Source organism: Phyllobates terribilis, unplaced genomic scaffold (assembly GCF_046119375.1).
Source record: "Phyllobates terribilis strain yellow unplaced genomic scaffold, ASM4611937v1 Scaffold_7__3_contigs__length_470593459, whole genome shotgun sequence".
NCBI classification, from domain to species: domain Eukaryota; kingdom Metazoa; phylum Chordata; class Amphibia; order Anura; family Dendrobatidae; genus Phyllobates; species Phyllobates terribilis.
The window spans coordinates 46673332-46690175 of NW_027362767.1; positions in this window are offsets into that span (position 1 = coordinate 46673332).

Consider the following 16844-nt stretch of genomic DNA (forward strand, 5'->3'; position numbering starts at 1 on the left):
CTATACAAAGCAGGAGACTGCACGGCGCCATCTATACACAGCGGGAGGCCGCACGTAGCCATCTATATACAGCGGGAGGCCGCACGTAGCCATCTATACACAGCGGGAGGCCGCACGTAGCCATCTACACACAGCAGGAGGCCACATGTAGCCATCTACACACAGCAGGAGGCCACACGTAGCCATCTATACACAGCGGGAGGCCGCACGTAGCCATCTATACACAGCGGGAGGCCGCACGTAGCCATCTATACACAGCGGGAGGCCGCACGTAGCCATCTATACACAGCGGGAGGCCGCACGTAGCCATCTATACACAGCGGGAGGCCGCACGGCGGCATCTACACACAGCAGGAGGCCATATGTAGCCATCTATACACAGCAGGAGGCCGCACGGCGCCATCTATATACAGCGGGAGGCCGCACGTAGCCATCTATACACAGCGGGAGGCCGCACGTAGCCATCTATACACAGCAGGAAGCTGCAAGTAGCCATCTATACACAGCGGGAGGCCGCACGTAGCCATCTATACACAGCGGGAGGCCGCACGTAGCCATCTATACACAGAGGGAGGCCGCACGTAGCCATCTATACACAGCGGGAGGCCGCACGTAGCCATCTATACACAGCGGGAGGCCGCACGGCGCCATCTACATACAGCGGGAGGCCGCACGGCGCCGTCTATACACAGCGGGAGGCCGCATGGCGCCATCTACATACAGCGGGAGGCCGCACGGCGCCGTCTATACACAGCGGGAGGCCGCATGATGTCCCCCCCAGAGACAGCGGGAGGCCGCACCTAGCCATCTATACACAGCAGGAGGCCACATGACGCCATCTATACACAGCAGGAGGCCGCACGGCGCCCCCCCCAGAGACAGCGGGAGGCCACACGCAGTCACGCACACACAAACATATACAGACATATACATACACGCATAAACAGATTTGAAACACAAAAATACATATAAACAGACATCACACAATGCTATCTGCCTGCACACACACACACACAAACACACACTCTCACACACACACACACACTCACTCTCACACACTCACTCACACACACTCTCACACACACACTCACCATCCCCCGGCTCGGTTCCAGTCCTCCAGCTCCTCTCTGGTGGTAAGTAGCAGTGCAGGCCGGGCGCGCACTGCGTGACGTCACAGCTAGGAGACACGGCCGCGCACAGGGCCGTGTCTCCTAGCAGTGATGCGGCCGGGCCAGCACAGGGAAGTTAACAGCTGCAGTGCTGGCCCGGGCAAAGAAGAAGTAGCGGCCGTGCGCCGCTGCTGGGGGAGTGGTCTGGGGGCCCCCCCGCCACTGTCTGTCGGTATGTGTCGCGGCACGGCACATATAATGAGGGCAATCTGGCCATAGACACCCCGGAGCTCTGCGCCCCCTGGAGGCCCAGGGCCCCGGGCAGTAGCTCAGATTGCCCTCATTATAATCCGCCTATGTGTGAAGGGTTGGGTTCACATCACATCTGTGTCCCCATTTGTCGGGAACACTTCTGCTTCCTCGCTCAGCGGCATCAAGAACCAATACGTTGTTGCCACAGAACTGAACCGGAGCAAAGATCAAGGAGATTAAGTATATAGTCTGTTCTATATATATATATATATATATATATATATATATATATATTTTATATATATATTTTATATATATATATACAAGTGTATCTCACTAAATTCGAATATCATCAAAAAGTTAATTTATTTCAGTTCTTCAATACAAAAAGTGAAACTCCTATATTATATAGAGTCATTACACACAGAGGGATCTATTTCAAGTGTTTATTTCTGTTAATGTTGATGATTATGGCTTACAGCCAATGAAAACACAAAAGTCATTATCTCAGTAAATTAGAATACTTTATAACAACAGCTTGAAAAATGTTTTTAAAATCTGAAATGTTCCCCTACTGAAATGTCTGTTCAGTAAATGCCCTCAGTACTTGGTTGGGGCTCCTGGTGCATCATTTACTGCATCAATGCGGCAATGTGGCATGGAGGCAATCAGCCTGTGGCCCTGCTGAGGGGTTATGGAAGCCCAGGTTGCTTTGATAGCGGCTTTCAGCTCGTCTCCATTGTTGGGTCTGGTGTCTCTCATCTTCCTCTTGACAATACCCCATAGATTCTCTATAATAGATTCTCTATGGGGTTAAGGTCAGGCGAGTTTGCTGCCAATCAAGCACAGTGATACTGTTGTGTGTAAACCAGGTATTGGTACTTTTGTCAGTGTGGACAGGGGCCAAGTCCTGCTGGAGAATGACATTTCCATCTCCAAAAAGCTTGTCGGCAGAGGGAAGCATGAAGTGCTCTAAAATCTCCTGGTAGACGGCTGCGCTGACTTTGGTCTTGATAAAACACAGTGGACCTACACCAGCAGATGACATGGCCCCCCAAACCATCACTGATTGTGGAGACTTCACACTAGACCTCCAGCAGCTTGGATTGTGGCCTCTCCACTCTTCCTCCAGACTCTGGGGCCTTCTGGAGTGTGTCAATGACTGCCTTCTGGACATCTGTCAAGTCAGCAGTCTTCCCCATGATTGTGGAGCCTACTGAAACAGACTAAGGGACCTTTTTAAATGCTTAGGAAGCCTTTGCAGGTGTTTTTTGTTAATTTTTTTTAATTTACTGAGATAATGACTGTTGTATTTTCATTGGCTGTAAGCCATAATCACCAACATTAACAGAAATAAACACGTGAAATAGATCACTCTGTAATGACTCTATATAATATAGGAGTTTCACTTTTTGAATTGAAGAACTGAATTAAATTAACTTTTTGATGGTATTCTAATTTAGTGAAATGCACCTGTATATTTAGGGGATACGGACTGGGGTATGAATATATTTAGGGGATATGGTCTGGGGTTTGACTATATTTAAGGTATATGGTCTGGGGTCTGAATATATTTAGGGGATATGGTCTGGGGTATGAATATATTTAGGGGATATGGTCTGGGGTCTGAATATATTTAGGGGATATGGTCTGGGGTCTGAATATATTTAGGGGATATGGTCTGGGGTCTGAATATATTTAGGGGATATGGTCTGGGGTATGAATATATTTAGGGGATATGGTCTGGGGTCTGAATATATTTAGGGGATATGGTCTGGGGTCTGAATATATTTAGGGGATATGGTCTGGGGTCTGAATATATTTAGGGGATATGGTCTGGGTATGAATATATTTAGGGGATATGGTCTGGGGTCTGACTATATTTAAGGTATATGGTCTGGGGTCTGAATATATTTAGGGGATATGGTCTGGGGTCTGAATATATTTAGGGGATATGGTCTGGGGTCTGAATATATTTAGGGGATATGGTCTGGGGTCTGAATATATTTAGGGGATATGGTCTGGGGTATGAATATATTTAGGGGATATGGTCTGGGGTCTGAATATATTTAGGGGATATGGTCTGGGGTCTGAATATATTTAGGGGATATGGTCTGGGGTCTGAATATATTTAGGGGATATGGTCTGGGTATGAATATATTTAGGGGATATGGTCTGGGGTCTGACTATATTTAAGGTATATGGTCTGGGGTCTGAATATATTTAGGGGATATGGTCTGGGGTCTGAATATATTTAGGGGATATGGTCTGGGGTCTGAATATATTTAGGGGATATGGTCTGGGGTATGAATATATTTAGGGGATATGGTCTGGGGTCTGACTATATTTAAGGTATATGGTCTGGGGTCTGATTATATTTAGGGGATATGGTCTGGGGTCTGAATATATTTAGGGAATATGGTCTGGGGTCTGAATATATTTAGGGAATATGGTCTGGGGTTTGAATATATTTAGGGAATATGGTCTGGGGCCTGAATATATTTAGGAAATATACTGGGGTCTGGAAATAAATAATATTAATTAAAGGGACCTGATTGTACTTGGCCATTCCCATTTTGCTAGGACCCACTGGTCAAGTTTTTACCATGTGACGGACACCTTTGGAGATCTCAACATTTTGTTAATTTTCTGTGCTAGTACACACCCTGGTGCAATAAACTCTGCTCCATCTGCACAGGCCATGATCGCACATCCCTACCAGTTTCAAAACAACATCCAGTGCATTCTGTAGGAGAAGGGGTTAACCTTTGCAGCTTGAGATTTCATTTATAAACCCCCCCCCCCCCCTGTACACCCCCCCAGGAAAGCAGATAGCAGCAAAACGCGTTTTGGGCGATTTTGATGTAGCGTGGATGAAGACAATATGCTGTGTAATCTAGAGGCATTTTCAGCATATTCTCCTGTCCCATTGCACTGAAGTGGGAGGTTGCTGTGAATCATACACCCATCACTCTAGTCAATGGATAATAGCCCGGCATTGTATAATTAAGCTGTCAGGAAGCCAGTGGCAGTATTGTCTGCGGCTGTGTCCTGGTGGTACATTGTGGGCACTAACAGCGACGCAGGAAGAAGGGCTGGGATTGAAGAGATAATGACTGGGATCATTTTCACTGGAGCAGGTTGTGTATGTGGCTGCATGAAGTTACCGGCCAACTCATTCCAGGCTAATTGGGCACACCATCTAGGCATGTGGCGGCTTTATCTTACATTCCCAAAATCTGATTTATACCAGTCTGGACCTACTGGACTTCCTTTGGCCAAGCCTCTCAATTATGCCACGCGCAATTATTTTCAGCAGAGATTGCAGTCTGTTTGATGTGCGGCTCAGAAAATACTGTGAGTCAATGTTACAGTAAGCGCCCGAGCCTGTACACAAAATAGAGTCTGCAAAATGCCTGACGGGGGTTTTATCCTTTTTTTTTTTTCCCCCGTTTGTTCGTTTTTCTTCCAAACGATACGGTTTGCAGAATAATTAATTAGGCAAATAAGGGGCAAAATCTGCATCGGTTATTAATTCTAATGAATATCTATAGCCGGAATCGCTTTCAATGAATGAATTAGGATATTATCGCAAAGATTTGGCACCGAGGAGACAGAACTACGGAAAACCAGATAGCGGTATTTTTTATTATTATTATGTCCTTCTTCCGGCTTATTATGATATAGACAAAACCTGCACATTATTCATTCAATAGTCATAACCAAGGATTAAAGGAGCTGTCCAGGACTACAACAATGATGACCTGTTAATGTCAGATTGGTAGAGGTCCCACACCCGACACCCCCACCAACGTCTTCTCGTAGCGGCCGGATTTAAATGCAACACCATGTAGTGGTCATTCTTGGGTACTGCAGCTGAACTCCTATTGAAGTGAATAGCAGCTGAGCTGCACTACCCAAAAATGGCCACTAGTCAGTGTACAGAGCTATGATGATCTGGCTACTCTCACTTTTCTTATAACCGCCGCAAGACCAACTAATCACTGGGGATGTCAGGTGTCAGACCCCCACAGATCTTATAATGATTGGCTTATAATGTGTCCGACTACTGGGATCCTAAGTGATCAGATGTAATCTAGTATAGAAGCTGCCATCAAATGCTAAAATTTTCCTGCAGTGCCCCCACAGGAGAAGAAAAGCATTACACAATCCACACTGAAATTTAAGGCAACCTGTGTAAGAAGAAGACATGTCAGGTCCTCCAGAACAAAAGTGACTCTTTGTAGCAAGGAATCCAGCGATTATGTGATCAGTCACATCACAACATCAAATGCTAAATTTTCCTACAGTGCCCCTACAGGGAAAGAAAAGCATTACACAATCCACCTTAAAACTAAAAACAACCTGTGCTGCCTTCATTCTATAACATTAGTTCTTGATTTTATACTTTTCTCAGATTGTTAAATATTCTGCTCAATCATTTCTTAGACGCATCTGTTTCCAAGTCACCATTACAACATCCCTATGGGATGGGAAATATGATATTTTTTAGGTCTCTGAATGGCCAATCTAGTGCCCTATGAGATGCTGCAAGTTACTACTATGCTACAACCCAGAGACACTGCTTATATAGGGAACATTCACACATAATGGAAATTGTCATGTCTGGAAAAATGTGCAAAAAGTGCATTAAATAAACAAGATTCAACAATATCTAGTTGCAGTGGTCGCAGTGATTTTGTGATCTCCCAACACAGAACTCGGTATAAAGGGACCTATGAGACCAGCTGTATATCACATTCAGCTGCTTTCTTTGTAAAAATTAGGGACAACTCGGGAGCGAACTTAAAGGAAACCTGTAGGGACGATTTTACTACAGAAACTAGTGGCACGGATATTTAAGTCCTAGTGCAACAATGCAAAAATAAGTTCCTGGCCTTATGGGAATCTGATGTGACCTCGCTGAAATGTCGAGCCTGGAGCCATTTGCAAATTAGCCTGGAGGTGCATTGGGGATGTGTCTATATATTCTGAGATCACCAACACGCCCACAGTGCACATTCAGGCTAATTTGCATGTAGCTTCACAGCTTGATTCCTCAGCGGTGGCAAATCAGATCACTGAAAGATCTACACCAGCATACTACCAGTTTCAGTAGTAAAACTGTCCTGATAGGTTCCCTTTAATAGTTTCCAGTAAGTACAGAAATCCGAGGACTAGAAGGAACCTGGGAACAAATATTCATCACTTTATTTTTTCATTTGCTTCTAGAGCACACATGTCAAACCTAGGCCCGCAGCCCAAATCTAGCCCGCAGGGTGATTATATTTGGCCCCTGGCGCCGGCACTGCCCCCTTACCCTGCCAGCATCACACTTTCAACTGTGTTGGCATCCTGTATGGAAGGCAACGTGAAGTCCATAATACTGTGTGGAGGACTATGTGAGGTCCATAATACTGTATAGAAGGCAACATGAAGTCCATAATACTGTATAGAAGGCAACGTGAGGTCCATAATACTGTATGGAAGGCAATGTGAGGTCCATAATACTGTATGGAAGGCAACGTGAGGTCCATAATACTGTATGGAAGGCAACGTGAGGTTCATAATACTGTATGGAAGGCAACGTGAGGTCCATAATACTGTATGGAAGGCAACATGAGGTCTATAATACTGTATGGAAGGCAACGTGAGGTCCATAATACTGTATGGAAGGCAACGTGAGGTCCATAATACTGTATGGAAGGCAACATGAGGTTCATAATACTGTATGGAGGAGTATGTGGGGCCATTATACTGCATGGAGGACTATGTGGGACCATTATATTGTATGGAGGATTATGTGGGGCCCATTATTCTGTATGGAGGACTGTGTGGGGCCCATTATGCTGTGTGAAGGACTATGTGGGCCCATTATCATAGGCGGATTATAATGAGGGCAATCTGGGCTACCACCCGGGGCCCCAAGCTCCAGGGGGCCCGGGGCTCCGGGGGGGCCATGGCCAAATTACCCTCATTATAATATGTGCGGCGCCGCGGCACATACTGGTTGTCAGACGCGGGGGGCCCCCGGACCGCTCCCCCAGCAGCGGCGCACGGCCGCTGCTTCTTCTTCAGCCGGGCCAGCACTGCACCTGTTAACTTCCCTGTGTGCTGGCCCGGCCGCGTCACTGCTAGGAGACACGGCCCTGTGCGCGGCCGTGTCTGTTAGTGTGATGTCACGCAGTGCGCGCCCGGCCTGCACTTCTGCACCGGAGAGGAGCTGGACGACGGGAGCTGGGGATGGTGAGTGTGCGTGTGTGAGAGTGATTGAGTGAGTGAGTGTGTGTGTGTGTGTGCAGATATCTTGTGTGATGTCTGTTTATATGTATTTTTGTGTTTCAAATGTGTTTATGAATGTATGTATATGTCTGTATATGTTTGTGTGTGTGTGCGTGACTGCGTGCGGCCTCCCGCTGTATATAGATGGCGCCGTGCGGGCTTCTGCTGTGTATAGATGGCTACGTGTGGCCTCCTGCTGTGTATAGATGGCGCCATGCGGCCCCCAGCTGTGTATAGATAGCACCGTGCTGCCCCCAGCTGTGTATAGATAGCACCGTGCTGCCCCCTGCTGTGTATAGATGGTGCCGTGTGGCCTCCTGCTGTGTATAGATGGCGCCGTGCGGCCCCCTGCTGTGTATAGATGGCTACGTGCGGCCTCCTGCTGTGTATAGATGGCACCATGCGGCCCCCTGCTGTGTATAGATGGCTACGTGCAGCTCCTGCTGTGTATAGATGGCGCCGTGCGGCCTCCTGCTGTGTATAGATGGTGCCGTGCGGCCCCCTGCTGTGTATAGATGGCTACGTGCGGCCTCCTGCTGTGTATAGATGGCGCCGTGCGGCCTCCTGCTGTGTATAGATGGTGCTGTGCGGCCCCCTGCTGTGTATAGATGGCTACGTGCGGCCCCCTGCTGTGTATAGATGGCTACATGCGGCCTCCTGCTGTGTATAGCTGGCACCATACCGCCTCCCGCTGTGTATAGATGGCTACCTGCGGCCTCCCGCTGTATATAGATGGCGCCGTGCGGTCTCCTGCTGTGTATAGATGGGGCCGTGCGGCCTCCCGCTGTGTATAGATGGCGCTGTGCGGCCTCCTGCTGTGTATAGATGGCGCAGTGCGGACTCCTGCTGTGTATAGATGGCGCAGTGCGGCCTCCTGGTGTGGCCAATGCTGTGTATAGATGGCTACGTGCAGCCTCCCGCTGTGTATAGATGGCACGGTGTGGCCCCCGGCTGTGTATAGATGTCGCCGTGCGGCCTCCTGCTGTGTATAGATTGCTACGTGCGGCTTCCTGCTGTGTATAGATGGCTACGTGCGGCCTCCTGCTGTGTATAGATAGCTACGTGCGACCTCCTGCTGTGCATAGATGGCGCCGTGCAGCCTCCTGCTGTGTATAGATGGCTACGTGCGGCCTCCTGCTGTGTATAGATGGCTACGTGCGGCCTCCTGCTGTGTATAGATGGCTACGTGCGGCCCCCTGCTGTGTATAGATGGCTACGTGTGGCCTCCTGCTGTGTATAGATGGCTACGTGCGGCCCCCTGCTGTGTATAGATGGCTACGTGCGGCCTCCCGCTGTGTATAGATGGCTATGTGCGGCCTCCTGCTGTGTATAGATGGCACCGTGCGGCCCCAGGCTGTGTATAGATGGCTATGTGCGGCCTCTTACTGTGTATAGATGGCTATGTGCGGCCTCCTGCTGTGTATAGATGGCTACGTGCGGCCTGCTCCTGTGTATAGATGGCTACGTGAGGCCTCCTGCTGTGTATAGATGGCTACGTGCGGCCTCCTGCTGTGTATAGATGGCTACGTGCGGCCTCCCACTGTGTATAGATGGCTACGTGCGGCCTCCTGATGTGTATAGATGGCTATGTGAGGCCTCCCGCTGTGTATAGATGGCTACGTGCGGCCTCCTGCTGTGTATAGATTGTTACGTGCGGCCTCCTGCTGTGTATAAATGGCTGCGTGTGCTCAATATTAACCCATACAATTAATGTAAGGCTTTGTGCCCACGATGCAGAAATGCTCCGGATTTTTTTTGAGTGTTTCTGCATCTCCCTGGCAGAAAAAACGCATGCAGATTGTACATGCTTTTTTCCTGCCAGAGACAAGCGGATGTGAAGCGTTCTTCACATGCATTTCCGCATGTGGGTTGACAAGCGATGACTTGGAAAAGTGCTTGACAACTTGGTTACACTATATAAATCCATACAACCGGCATGGATTTATATAGTGTGACCGTAAAAGAATGGTAAAAATTTAAAAATAAATATATACTTACCTTCTGATGGCCTGCCGACGTCAGCGGTCGCGTGACCCGTCACATGACTAAATGACGTCACCACAGGTCCTTTAGTCTAACGCGAGCTACCGGCAAGCCAGGAAGCATCGGACAAAGACACCGGGGTCCATCAGAAGGTAAGTATAATGTATATTTTTTATTTTATTCTTTTTTTACAGGTTCTATTGTACCCGGGTCCGGAGGAGAGTCTCCTGTCCTCCACACCCGGGTACCATCCGCACATTGGAACGCATGGATTCTGCATGTACAGATGCAATGATGAGGATTCCATGTGTTCCAATGCAAGTCAATGGTGGCGAAAACACAGCACTTCCGCAAAATAATTGGTTGTGCTGTGGATTTTTCCGCAATGATAATCCGCAGCGGAAATTTCCGCAGCATGTGCGGATTATCATTGGGAAACATGGGAGACCTTCTACCAAGCGTTTTTTAAGCGTTTCTGCAGCAGAATTGCCGCTGCGGAAACGCTTAAACGCATAGTGGGCACACAGCCTTAAAAAAAATTATTATAATTAATATATTAATATTGTGCCAAATTAATTTCACGTGAACTATCACATGATCTATCACAGGGGATCATGTGACATGTGATACATCAGCTGTGTGTGGGGGGGGGGCCCGCGCCTTCTAAACTGCCCGGGGCCCTTGCTACTCTTAATCCACCCCTGGCCATTATACTGTATGGAGGACTATGTGGGGTCCATTATTCTGTATGGAGCCCTATGTGGGGTCCATTATACTATATGGAGGACTATGTGGGGCCCATTATACTGTATGGAGGACTGTGGAGCGCATTATACTGTATGGAGGACCATGTGGAGCGCATTATACTGTATGGAGGACCATGTGGGGCCCATTATTCTGTATGGGGGACTATGTGGGGGCCATTATACTGTATGGAGGACTATGTGGGGCCCATTATTCTGTATGGGGGACTATGTGGGGCCATTATACTGTATGGAGGACTATGTGGGGCCCATTATTCTGTATGGGGGACTATGTGGGGCCATTATACTGTATGGAGGACTATGTGGGGCCCATTATTCTGTATGGGGGACTATGTGGGGGCCATTATACTGTATGGAGGTCTATGTGGGGGCCATTATACTGTATGGAGGTCTATGTGGGTCCATTACTCTGTATGGGGGACTATGTGGGGGCCATTATACTGTATGGAGGACTATGTGGAGTGCATTATACAGTATGGAGGACTATGTGGAGCGCAATATTCTGTATGGGGGACTATGTGGGGTCCATTATACTGCATGGAGGACTATGTAGGGCCATTATACTCTATGGAGGACTATGTGGGGCCCATTATTTTGTATGGAGGACTATATGGAGCCTATTCTACTGTGTGGAGTGCGGTGTAGGAATCACAGTTGGGGCATCATAATGTTTTGGGGTCACCATACTTTGCCAGGGGGGGGTAAGAGACATGGGGGTACAGTAGGGTCATCAAACCATGTGTTTGGAGGGTACTGTGGAGGAATTCACTGTGGTGATATCATACTGTGTTTGGGGGGCAAATTTGTTGTCATCATACTTTATGGGGGCAATGGTCAATCTAGGGATTTCAATAGGAGGAAAATTACTTTGTAAAGGCTGCAAATAAGTGCCTGTTAGTAAAAAAAAATAATTTAGTCTTGGATAATCCCTTTAAGTGTTCAGCTGGCTTCTTAGGTGTATGTCCACCTTTAATGTGCAACCCTTATAAGCTCCATGCACCTGGGCAAGCCCTGCATTCAGCCCTCCGTTATGGTAGTCCATCCTGGCTCATTTGGCTACTGAAATACAGATCAGTCAACAGCGCGATGGTTCGGGACCCTGCCGATGTATAGAAGGAGAGACATCATTTCCTGTTCATAAAGGTTTGAGAACACACAGAAAAAAAAAATGAACCACAAGAAGACAGATCAAAAGCGACACTTCAAAGCGAAGGGAATACAAGTAGGAAACAATCTAGAGCTACAGTCCCGCAATGCACCGAAACAAAGCAGACACCTCTCCATACATCCTTGTGACCGCATGTAGCGATCTTATACGTGCACCGGGTAGCGGTCTCTGGTGGTTACATGACCAGTTATAGTAGTATTCGTGCTCAAGCACTCTAAGGGGCTAATTAGTGCTTTTAATATGCAAATCAGATCCTGTGCAGATTAAATCTGAAAAAAAAAACAGTTGGTGAATATGTTATTTTAATTATTACGCCAATGAAATATGAATGCTGTTTAAGATGATGACAGAACTGGCCGGGTATATAAATAGTTAGCTGTCTTGGAAAGGGTTGCTAAGCAAATGCTGCAACATATAGGACATAAACTATGAAATGCTTTTAAATCCTATTATCCTCAGGCAAAAAAAAAGACTATAAGTGGGGCACGTTGTATGGCTCCCTAAAGAACACTTTGTGCCAGGAATCCAGCTGGAAAGGACATTTAGGAGGAGCATGGTAAGCAGCTCTCACCCAATCAGCATAGCAGGGATTGTTTTATGCAAAGCTGATTGGCTGAGCTGACAAGTGGGGTTCTCCTTTCAATGCTCCTCCCAAAACATCCTTTTCAGCAGAATGAGCGGCATTATGGACTGAAAAACAGATCTGGTCGAGTCATTTTGTCCAGAAACGTCAAGTCGTCTGAATCAGCCGATTTTGAAGAGACTGGCTGACTATTTAAAAAAAAATTGGGGAAGATAAGGAATGGACAGCTTAAAGTTAAAAACCCCAGATAAGCTGCTGGAGTTGTCTAGAGAAGATAGAGGTGTCTGACAGCAGAATTTTGACCCCACTCTGCCTAATAAATTTCTATAAGCATTTGGCCGGACCAGTGTTCAAGCGTTGGGGGAACTTGGTGATGACAGGTGACAGCTGTCTCATGTGTATTGGCACTTTAAAGGGAATCCCCCACTAGGTTTTTTGCTTTCTCTATCAGAGAGCAGCATGATGTAGGGGCAGAGACCCTGATTCCAGTGATGTGTCACTTATTGGGCTGCTTGCCTCAGTTTTGATATAATCGCCATTTTCTCTGCTGCAGATGTAGCAGTTCTCTAAATGCTGAGCTCTGTATAACCCCACCGACACCACTGACGGGCCACTTTGTGTGTACACTATGCATAGGCAGAAAGCAGCCAATCAGTGTTGTGGGCGGAGTTATACAGAGTTCATGAATATGGAGGAATGCACAGCAACAGATTTACTAGTCCTCCAGTGATAATCTCCTGCTTATAAAACAGTGATTTTTATCAAAAATGCAGCAAGCAACTCAGTAAGACACATGGCTGGAATCAGGGTCTCTGTCTCTGTATAATGCTGCTCTCAGATTAGGTGGCAAAAACCCAGTGACAGATTCCCTTTAAAACTATACATCAACTGTGACATGTGGCCTACAAGCTACTGTAAATTTGGGTAGAAGCCGGTACAAGTTGACCATGACTTATTGGAAAACTTTTAATATTTTATGGCACCTTTTCTGTGTTATATTGCTATACCATACACTGGGAGGACACACGGTTCACAAAAAAAAACAGACTTTAATGGGCACATTATCTATCCATGAGAAACACAGATGATGCCGGAATGAGACCTGAGCTTCAGATAAAGAGTATGTGCGTGGAAATGTGGAAGGGCATAGAAACTATAGGGGCGTCACGGAAAAGACCCTTATAAAGAGAGATCATTCCCAGTAGTGTCTACAAAAGTTACATTCATGATACATTTTAACAAGTGTTTTTTGTTTTTTTAATTTGGAGTTTGTGATCCAGAATTTTTCTTTTATTTTAGATAGGACATATGTATTCCCACCGGAGCGCTGAGGCTCTGCAATATATGCAGCCTTCCAACCATCCTGGAGGAAACGAACAGACGTTTCCTTCATACTCAATGTGCTGTGTTACCGTTCGCTTCCAATAAAACCAGGACATTTTAATGAATCATTTTTGCATTTTTTCCCCGTTATAGGAAAACTCCCCCTCTACCCCCCCGATGTCTAAATGATGTAATGTTCCAAACTGCAAAATAATATTATTATTTTCTCATTTTCCTACAAACATTCTACACTATGAATGCAAAATTTTGCACCTTTATTGGACGATACCAAGAATTAAAATTGCGACACCAAAAAGGAAAAGTTGTGGAATTATGGAAATCACAGGATGGATAGACAAGTCACTGATCTGCAAGTGATCAAAAAATGGAAACACAATTTTGAAAACATCTGGACTTATTCAGTCTGGAGTATAAGCACCACGTGCAGAAATCCCAGCACCTCCAGCCTCGGCTGCTGTCACTGAGGTTATTAATGGTCGTCTGAGGAAGGTTCTGCCGCTCAATGCACTTGGGCAAATCATCAAGATCCTCTGCTGGCAGCTCCTGTGTAATCACCGACCAATGACGTCCCAGATGTGGTCGATGGGAGGCTAGTCTGGAGACGCTGAAGCAATGGGAACAGGTTTAGGCCACGCAGGCTGCTCACAGTAGCATCAGCATCATTCCGCCTGGAGTTGTCATGAAGTAAAACAACCCCTGGGACACTTTGAAGAAATGGCCGAACAACTGGGTCCATGATTGATCCATTCTGTGCTGCAAGTAAAATTGGATGTCGCATACCGAGCCTAAGGTGTCATACATAGTGATGGGCGAGCACTAAAATGCTCGGGTGCTCGTTGCTCGGGTCGAGCACATTGGAATACTCGGGTGCTCGACCTGAGCAACAAGCCCAATGTAAGTCTATGGGAAACTCGAGCATTTTTCAGGCGGCTCCCCCCGGCGGTCTGCAGAGGGCCTAAAAATTGCCCAAATCGATGGGAACAGTGCTCAAATGACATGGGAACAGCATGGGGAAGACCACTGGAAGCATTTCTGACTCCCAGGTCACTGCTGTCAACAACGTTGTCAGAGGTATTACGCCACTTTTATGGACTCACAATAAAACATACAAAAGCGAAACCAAAATGGATTTTCCTGGAAAATATGTTAAGGAACTTCCTTTCCAGGGTAATGACTTGTATATAAAGCAAAATAAATAACCAAAAACAAAGATGCTCCTCCACACCTTGGGCTATGTTCACACATAGCGTTTTTGATGCGTTTTTTTCACTTTTGCATTGCTTTCAACCGTGACAAATGATTTCACCAGGAGATGTCATTTTAACATTTTACAACCTTATCTGGCCATGTGGTGTGTGAGATATCATCAGACACATCGTGTTTCATTTATGAAGGAGGGACTCTGAAAGTCACAAAGCCTATTTTTATAGGGCCATCAGGCGGCCCTTACTATTCTTAAAGGGCCAGCAGTCAGCTCTCACTATTCTTAGAGAGCCATCAGCCGGCTATGTTTTATTGTTCCCATTACTAAAGAGTGGATCTCCTATACTGTTATTGCGTATGCAGTGAGTGGCAGGGCTGCCCAAAATTTGGACGCACCCCAATACCCCTTTGAAGAGGCTTAGAGGAGCGCCTCCTGAAAACAATGTTCCCATTATTAGGAAGTGGGTCTCCCATTGTGTTTGCCTATGCAGTGAATGCAAGGGTTGCCAAAAATTTGGAGGCACTCCAATGCCCCTTGGAAGAGACGTGGAGGTCAGAGGGCCTCCTGAAAACAATGTTCCCATTATTAGGAAGTGGGTCTCCTATTGTGTTTGCCTATGTAGTGAATGCAAGGGCTGCCAAAAATTGGGAGGCACTCCAATGCCCCTTGGAAGAGACATGAAGGAGGGCCTCATAAAAAAATGTTCCCATTAGAAAGGAGCGGGTTTCCTATACTTGTAATGCCTATGCACTAAGTGTATGGGCTGACAAACATTTACCCCTGGGGGGTATACATGAACAAACTGTATAAAAAATTTTTTTACGGGCATCATAAACACCCTTTAAAAAAATTATGTTGGTGTAGCATCACGGACCACGGTCACCCTGGTGATATGGTGGTGGAGGATGAGGAGAAGGAGGAGGACAAGAGCAAATAGCCGAAATCAGGAAGCGTATACCCATGTGAGGGTGTGAAGAGGTGCATGGGAATACACCTCCCAAGAAAAGACACTGGATTTGAGTTTATGTTACGCTGCTATCATTTGGTGGTGATGAGAAGTCTGGCCCAATCCAGCCCTTGTTCATTTTTATAAGAGTCAGCCTGTCAGCATTTTCAGTTGACAGGCGGATGCGCTTATCAGTTATAATTCCACCAGCGGCACTAAAAACCCGCTCTGATAAAAAGCTGGCGGCAGGGCAGGCCAGGACCTCCAAGGCATAGAGAGCCAGTTCATTCCACGTATCCAGCTTGGATACCCAATAATTATAAGGCACAGAGGTATCACGGAGGATGTTGGTAAAGTCGGCAAAGTACTCCATCAGTATCTTCCCAAACTTTGCACTCCTTGTGCGAGTACCCCGCGCCTCAGGGCTTGTGCAATGGGAGATACTGAGAAAATTCTTCCAGAACTTTGACAGTGTTCCCCTGCCTCTGCTGGATTGAAGTTGTGTCTCTCTCACCTGTACTCCTTGGTTGTCCAACGAACTGTGACCTCTGCCGCCAGCGTTTTCAGATGGGAATTTTTTTAATAGTTCCGCAACAAGGGCCTTCTGGTACAGCCCCATTTTTGTAGACCTGTCCGCCTTAGGAATAAGAGATATAAAGTTCTCCTTGTAGCGTGGGTCTAGAAGTGTCACCAACCAGTAATGACTGTCACCCAAAATTTTGAGAACGCGAGGGTCATGGGAAAGTCAGCGTAACATAAACTCAGCCATGCGTGCCAGACTGCTAACAGGCAAGACTTCCGTGTCCTCACCAAGAGGATGACTGGCCATGCTCTCCTCCTCCTTCACCTCTCTGTCCTCTGGCCATCCACGCTGAACAGACGGTATGACAGCTGTGCAGGTAGTACCGTCTATAGCGCATGAAACTAGCTCCTGTTCTTCCTCCTTCTCCTCTTCCTCATTGTCACCCAATCCACGTAGGGATGATATGACGCTGGGCTGTATGTAATCACCCTTTATCGTTCCTTGCTCCATCTCATCGTGCTCAGCCTGCAATGCATCCTCTTTGATTGTGAGCAGAGAGCATTTCAGAAGACAGAGAAGCGGGATGGTGACGCTAATTATGGCATCATCGCCGCTCACCATCTTGGTGGAGTCCTCAAAGTTTTGGAGGATGGTACATATGTCTGACATCCATGTCCACTCCTGAG